Genomic DNA, 8,144 nt, shown 5'->3' on the forward strand with positions numbered 1-8,144 from the left:
TAAAATATATTGATGTTTACTTTCACTATATTGTGTTCCTCCTCTGCTCAAACAAACTTTAACTTTAGAACAGAGAAGTTAACAGTTTTAAGACTTAGTCACCTACAGGAAGCTGAGTTCTCTGGTGGTTTAGAAGTCTAACCTCTGGCCGGTTTGAACCAGTTTCACTCTGCAGCACACAGACCTGAAGACACTGAGGTCACTACAGTTAAATCATCAGGATGTGTAGGATAATGCCCACCCATTCCACCACCACCATCACTATACTCATCTCCTTGACATGCAGAGAGAAAGAGACTGTTCATTTTGATTGTTTCTTTCACTTTTGTTTATTATCTACTTCACTTGCTTAGGCAATTTGTTTCCCATGCCAATAAAGCACTTAAATTGAAATTGAGCGAGAGCGAGACAGAGACAGACAGATAGACTCTCTGCTTTGGCAATGTAAGCATGTTTCCCATGCCAATAAATCCATTTTAATTTAATTTAATTTAAAGACAGAGAGAGACAAAAAGACAGAGACAAAAAGACAGAGAAAGAGAGAAAGAGAGAGACAGAGACAGAGGAGAGGGGTGGGGTGTCAGATGAGGGAGGAGCTTTCAATTAAGGAAGACAGAGCGTTTCAGAAACACCCTGCTGTCAAGTGTGTAGCTGACAGAGACGTGTTGTGGACCTGTGTTAGCTGGTAGTATATTAAAGTAAGTTTACCAGTATAGTTACTGTGATAGTAAAAGAACTTTAACAGTATAGTAACTGAGGAGTAATTGTCCAGAATGAAGATACTCCATATTGTCTCCTGCTGTCTCCTCTCAGGTGAGTTCTGTCTGTCTGTCTGTCTGTCTGTCTGTCTGTCTGTCTGTCTGTCTGTCTGTCTGTCTGTCTGTCTGTCTGTCTGTCTGTCTGTCTGTCTGTCTGTCTGTCTGTCTGTCTGTCTGTCTGTCTGTCTGTATCAGTTTCCATAATACTGTGTGGATCATATAGTACATATAGAACAAGATATGTATTTGTCAATAAGGAGCCAGAAAGTTGTACAGTTCTGAGTTTGTTTTTCACATGTACCTTATGATAATGCACTGAAATTAAAATGTTTGATATGTTGGTCTTTTACCTGGGTTTGTGCAGGGTTAATGTCAGGTTTGTGCAGGGTTCAAGTAAGATTTTAGCAGGGCTGAAGTAAGATTTATTCAGGGTTAAAGTATATCTCACAGGGCATCAGTTGTGACTGTACTGTGTATTTCTGTTTGACAGCTCTGTGTGTTGTGGAGTCAGCTGTCACTAATGTGGAGGAAGTGGTAGGAGGACAAGTCACTGTGGTCTGCTCATTCACATTGGCAGGGAACAACAACAAATACTTCTGCAAGGGGACATGTTCTGGTAAAGACATTCTGGTTGAAACTAAAGGGATTAAGAATGCATCTCAAGATAGATACAGTATAGAAGACAAGGGAGATGTATTCTATGCGACCATCAAGGACCTGAGGAAGTCAGACTCTGGGACCTACTGGTGTGGAGTGGACAGAACTATAAAGGACACATTCCAAGAGGTGCGTCTCATAGTTACAGATGGTAAGTGAATACTCCATATACATTTGTATCTAGTAATTCACTTCCTGACTTATTTCCTGACATGAAGTTGTTTCAATATTGGTGTTTATCTGTACTTTCTGTTGACTCACAGCTCCTCCCATTCCTACACCGTCACCACTCACCTCCAGACCCCATGTCTCCACAACCCTCACAAACCTCTCTACAACATCCCCATACACCTCCACAACCCTCCCAAACCTCTCTACAACATCCCCATACACCTCCACAACCCTCCCAAACCTCTCTACAACATTTATGGCATCTGGAGACATCAGTGCTGGTCCTTCACAGAGAACAGGTATGATGGACCGGTCCCTTGCCATCATTCTATCACCTTCAGACAACTATAATATGCTGCTGTATAATTCTATCAGGTGATCAGATAATATAGCTATATCTGTTAATGCACTGGACAAATCTCTCTCTCTTTCTCTGTCTCTCTCTATATATAATATATTTGTCTCTCTATATGTCTGTCTTCCTACCGGTTTAGGAAGGAGAAGGGTCTGAGAGGAATGTAATTATCTTGTATTTGTAGTTCTAGGTTTCCCAGTGGTCATCATGGTATGTGTGAGTCTGGCTGTGTTGGTTGTGGGACTGATCTTGTTACTGATCTACAAATGGAGGAGAGACAGGACATCCTCAAGTGAGTAACACTCATATGTATATTTATATGTATGTATGTACTGGACGAAAAGCGATACAGGAGCGCCAAGTCCAGGTCCAAGAGGCTCCTAAACAGCTTCTATCCCCAAACCATAAGACTCCGGAACATCTAGTCAAATGGCAACCCAAACTATTCACATTGCCCCCCTCCCCTCTCCACACCACTGCCACTCTCTGTAGTCATCTATGCATAGTCATCACAGGAGTGATGGTTGCTGATAATGGGCCTCTGTACGCCTATGTAGATATTCCCTAAAAAGTATGCCGTTTCCAGCTACAATAGTCATTTACAACATTAACAGTCTACACTGTATTTCTGATCAATTTGTTATTTTAATGGACAAAAAATTTGATTTTCTTTCAAAAACAAGGACATTTCTAAGTGACTCCAAACTTATATGTGACCCCATATATATGTATGTACTGTATGTATGTATTTCTGTATGTACAGTATTTACGTGCACACAGGCATACAGTGGCATAGTGGAGTGTATACACAGCCTAGCAGACACTATTATATTCCCATGGCCTAATCCAAGTTAACACACATCTATTTTATTGGCCTAATAACAATATAAAGGACTGAAAAATGTAATATTAGAAAATTATGTTTCCCCAAATGAAAACAAAAGTGCATAGCTGATGATATGGGGCTGCTGTGTTAAAAACGAAATGGCTTTTTCTTTAATCTGTTGATGTTTAAATAGTTCAGTTGGAACTGGTTCTGTTAAACACCATTTTAACAGTTGATAGACAACTTTATCACTGTTACAAACTAGACTGTTCTCTTATTTAACAACAACCTTGTTGAAATAAAGAAGTCTCTGGTGCTTCATCATGACTTCATTAGTTGTCTTTCCATCAATTACACAGAACCAGTACTGTAACTAAAACCCATTTAACACTAATACAAGGGGTAGAGTACAGTTTATTAGACTACAGTATATTATGCAGTACCAGTACTGCAACTAAACCCATTTAACACTAATACAAGGGGTAGAGTACAGCTTATTAGCCTACAGTATATTATGCAGTACCAGTACTGTAACTAAAACCCATTTAACACTAATACAAGGGGTAGAGTACAGTTTATTAGACTACAGTATATTATGCAGTACCAGTACTGCAACTAAACCCATTTAACACTAATACAAGGGGTAGAGTACAGCTTATTAGCCTACAGTATATTATGCAGTACCAGTACTGTAACTAAAACCCATTTAACACTAATACAAGGGGTAGAGTACAGTTTATTAGACTACAGTATATTATGCAGTACCAGTACTGTCACTAAACCCATTTTAACACTAATACAAGGGGTAGAGTACAGTTTATTAGACTACAGTATATTATGCAGTACCAGTACTGTAACTAAAACCCATTTAACACTAATACAAGGGGTAGAGTACAGTTTATTAGCCTACAGTATATTATGCAGTACCAGTACTGTCACTAAACCCATTTAACACTAATACAAGGAGTAGAGTACAGCTTATTAGACTACAGTATATTACACAGAACCAGTACTGTCACTAAACCCATTTTAACACTAATACAAGTAGTAGAGTACAGCTTATTAGCCTACAGTATATTATGCAGTACCAGTACTGTAACTAAACCCATTTAACACTAATACAAGGAGTAGAGTACAGTTTATTAGACTACAGTATATTATGCAGTACCAGTACTGTCACTAAGCCCATTTTCACACTAATACAAGGGGTAGAGTACCGTTTATTAGCCTACAGTATATTATGCAGTACCAGTACTGTCACTAAGCCCATTTTTACACTAATACAAGAGGTAGAGTACAGTTTATTAGCCTACAGTATATTATGCAGTACCAGTACTGTAACTTAACCCATTTAACACTAATACAAGTAGTAGAGTACAGTTTATTAGCCTACAGTATATTATGCTGTACCAGTACTGTCACTAAACACCTTTTCACACTGCTGGATCTGATTGATTTTTTTCACATTTTCAATGTCAGTACAGTTCCAGGCTTCAGTTGAATGACTAACCAGGCCAGCCCAGTCCAGCTTGGCTCTGTAGTGGGAAGAGAGGTACTGTAGGAACTCAGAACACAATAACACAAAGGTAGTTTACACACCACAGAACTAAGCTGACACTGAGCCATGCCAAGCCAAGCTCAGAGGAGTTGTCCTGGATACTCATGCTAGAAATGTTACTGTATCTAATATCTAGGCCAGCAGAGTAAAACATTGGTTTACCTGACTGAAAGATTGATCATTTATGGCCATTCAGAGAACATGTCACTGTTTCTCATAGAAGTTTTCACACAGGGAGCCTTTCCTTCACCTGGCGGGCCGTTTGGGACATTTTGGGCAAAAATAGAGTATACCAAATGTTCCATACACTACTACACCACTGTACCACTACACTACTACACCACTACACCACTGCACCACTACACCACTACACCACTGCACTACTACACCACTACACCACTGCACCACTACACCACTGTACCACTACACTACTACACCACTACACCACTGCACTACTACACCACTACACCACTGCACTACTACACCACTACACTACTACACCACTACACCACTGCACTACTACACCACTGTACCACTACACCACTACACTACTACACCACTGTACCACTACACTACTACACTACTACACCACTACACCACTACACTACTACACCACTACACCACTACACTACTACACCACTACACCACTACACCACTACACCACTACACCACTACACCACTACACCACTGCACTACTACACCACTACACCACTGCACTACTACACCACTACACCACTGCACTACTACACCACTGTACTACTACACAACTACACCACTGCACTACTACACCACTACACCACTGCACTACTACACCACTACACCACTGCACTACTACACCACTGTACCACTGCACTACTACACCACTACACCACTGCACTACTACACCACTACACCACTGCACTACTACACTACTACACCACTACACCACTGCACCACTGCACCACTGCACTACTACACCACTACACCACTACACCACTACACCACTGCACTACTACACCACTGTACCACTGCACTACTACACCACACCACTACACGTGCACTCGCATGCTTTATATGTTGTGTGTTCCACAGAGCCAGTCACCAATCCAGACACAACAACCCAAGACTCCACCTACCAAACCCTCAACACAACAACCCAAGACTCCACCTACCAAACCCTCAACACAACAACCCAAGACTCCACCTACCAAACCCTCAATACAACAACCCAAGACTCCACCTACCAAACCCTCAACACAGCAACCCAAGACTCCACCTACCAAACCCTCAACACAACAACCCAAGACTCCACCTACCAAACCCTCAACACAACAACCCAAGACTCCACCTACCAAACCCTCAACACAACCGATCCAAACTAAAATGATGACACCATTAACTTCACACAGAGACAGGATACTGTTAGTACAGTGTTATTCTTTGTAACATTTGTACTTTTGGAAATCCATTCTGCACCATACTTTCTCAATCAATGGTAACATATGTGGATTAATATAATAAAATATATTGATGTATACTTTAACTATAATGTCATCATCTCAACATTGTGTTCCTCCTGAAATAAACATGGTAACTTTCGAACAGAGAAGTTGACAGTTTTAACACTTAGTCACCACAGCTAGCTGAGTTCTCTGGTGGTTTAGAAGTCTATCCTCCGGCCGGTTTGAACCAGTTTCACTCTGCAGCACATATAGACCTCCAGACAGTGAGGTCATTTCAGAACCAGGATATGGGGCTAATGCCCTCCCCCTCCACCACCACCATCACTATCTCCATCTCTCTGATATGCAGAGGGACAGAGAGTAGGGTGTGGTGTCAGAGGAGGGAGGAGCATCAATAAAGGAAGAAAGAAGACTTCAGAAACACCCAGCTGTCAAACACTGTCTGACTGGTGATGGTTTAGTAGGACTGAGAGTAGCTGACAGAGAAGCTGTTGTGGACCTGGGCTTGTTGATGCACCAGGTGGTAGTATGGTAAATGTGATAGTAAAGTAACTTTAACAGTATGTTAACTGTGGTAGTAAAGTAACTTTAATAGTATAGTAACTGTGGTAGTAAAGTAACTTTAACAGTATGGTAACTGTGATAGTGAAGTAACTTGAACAGTATGTTAACTGTGGTAGTAAAGTAACTTTAACAGTATAGTAACTGAGATAGTAAAGTAACTTTAACAGTATAGTAACTGAGGAGTAACTCTTCAGAATGAAGATACTGCATGTTGTCTCCTGCTGTCTCCTTTCAGGTGAGTTCTGTCTGTCTCTGTCTGTGTGTCTGTCTGTCTGTGTGTCTGTCTGTCTGTCTGTCTGTCTGTCTGTCTGTCTGTCTGTCTGTCTGTCTGTCTGTCTGTCTGTCTGTCTGTCTGTCTGTCTGTCTGTCTCAGTTTATATAGTACTAGACTGGATACTGTCTGGATGATATAATATACTAAGATAATGATTTCTCTATAAGGAGCCAGAACGTGATACACTAGAGATATGATCAGTTGATATATCTGCATATTCATGGTAGAATGTACTGAACTTATCTCATGTCTCTGTTGATGGGTACAGTAGGACTATGATGGTGTTGAGGACAAAGAGGTCCAGTTCCTCTTTAGTGACCGTATGTTTCTGTTTTACAGCTCTCTGTGTTGTGGAGTCAGTCATCACTAAGGCGACTGGAGTTGTTGGGGGAGAGGTCACAATACAGTGCTCATATGCAGATAAATGGTTTGTAAAAAGCAATGATAAGTACTTCTGTAGGAAGAAATGTGACAGTTACAATGACATTCTGGTTCAAACTCAGAAGAACAAGAACTATATTGAGAAAGGAAGATACACCATACATGACAAAAGAAATGGAGACTTCACTGTTACCATCAAGAACCTGATGAAGTCAGACTCTGGGACCTACTGGTGTGGAGTGGACAGATCTATAAAAGTTTCATACCAAGAGGTGCGTCTCACAGTTACAGATGGTAAGTGAACCTTTAGTCACATTTGTCAGAGGTTAATGTTTGTTACAGGCTTCATGACTTCATTAGAGAACAGTAAAATGGTGACAGTATTTGTGGCTGCCTGTTCTTTTGTTTTACACACAGCTCCTCCTAAACCGTCAACTGTCACCTCCAGACCTCATTTCTCCACAACCTTCCTTCCATCTGGAGACATCAGTGTTGGTCCTTCACAGAGAGCAGGTATGATGGACTTGTCCCTTGCAATCATTCTTTCACCTTCAGACAACTTCAATGTGCTGCTATAGACAGAAACAACAATATCTGGTCAAGCATTAGACAAATCTCTCTCTCTCTCTCTCTCTCTCTCTCTCTCTCTCTCTCTCTCTCCTGCAATTCAAGTGGTTTTATTGGCATAGGAAACAAATGTTTACATTGCCAAAGCAAGTGAAATGGATGAGCAAAGTGAAATAAACAAAAAGTGAACAGCAAATATTACACTTACACAAGTTCCAAAATAATAAAGACATTTGAAATGTCATGTGTCTATATACAGTGATGTAACGATGTTTAAATAGTTAAAGCAGAAAAGGGTTAGACCCAGATGCAGACCACGTCAGAGAAACTATAGTTTAATAATCCAACAGGGGCAGGCAATAGACAGGTCAAGGCAGGCAGGGGTCAGAAACCAGGTGGGGCAACGGTTGGGTCTAATTGTGTTGCAGTCCTGGGGCTCTGTGGGGTCTGTTGGTGAACAGAGCCTCAGGACCAGCATGCTTAGGATACTCTTTTCCAGGTTCATCTCTCTGTAGGTGATGGCTTTGGAATGGAAGGTTTGGGAATTGCTTCCTTTTAGGTGGTTGTGGATTTTAATAGCTCTTTTCTGGA

This window comes from Salmo trutta, unplaced genomic scaffold, assembly GCF_901001165.1.
Source record: "Salmo trutta unplaced genomic scaffold, fSalTru1.1, whole genome shotgun sequence".
Taxonomy (NCBI): Eukaryota; Metazoa; Chordata; class Actinopteri; order Salmoniformes; family Salmonidae; genus Salmo; species Salmo trutta.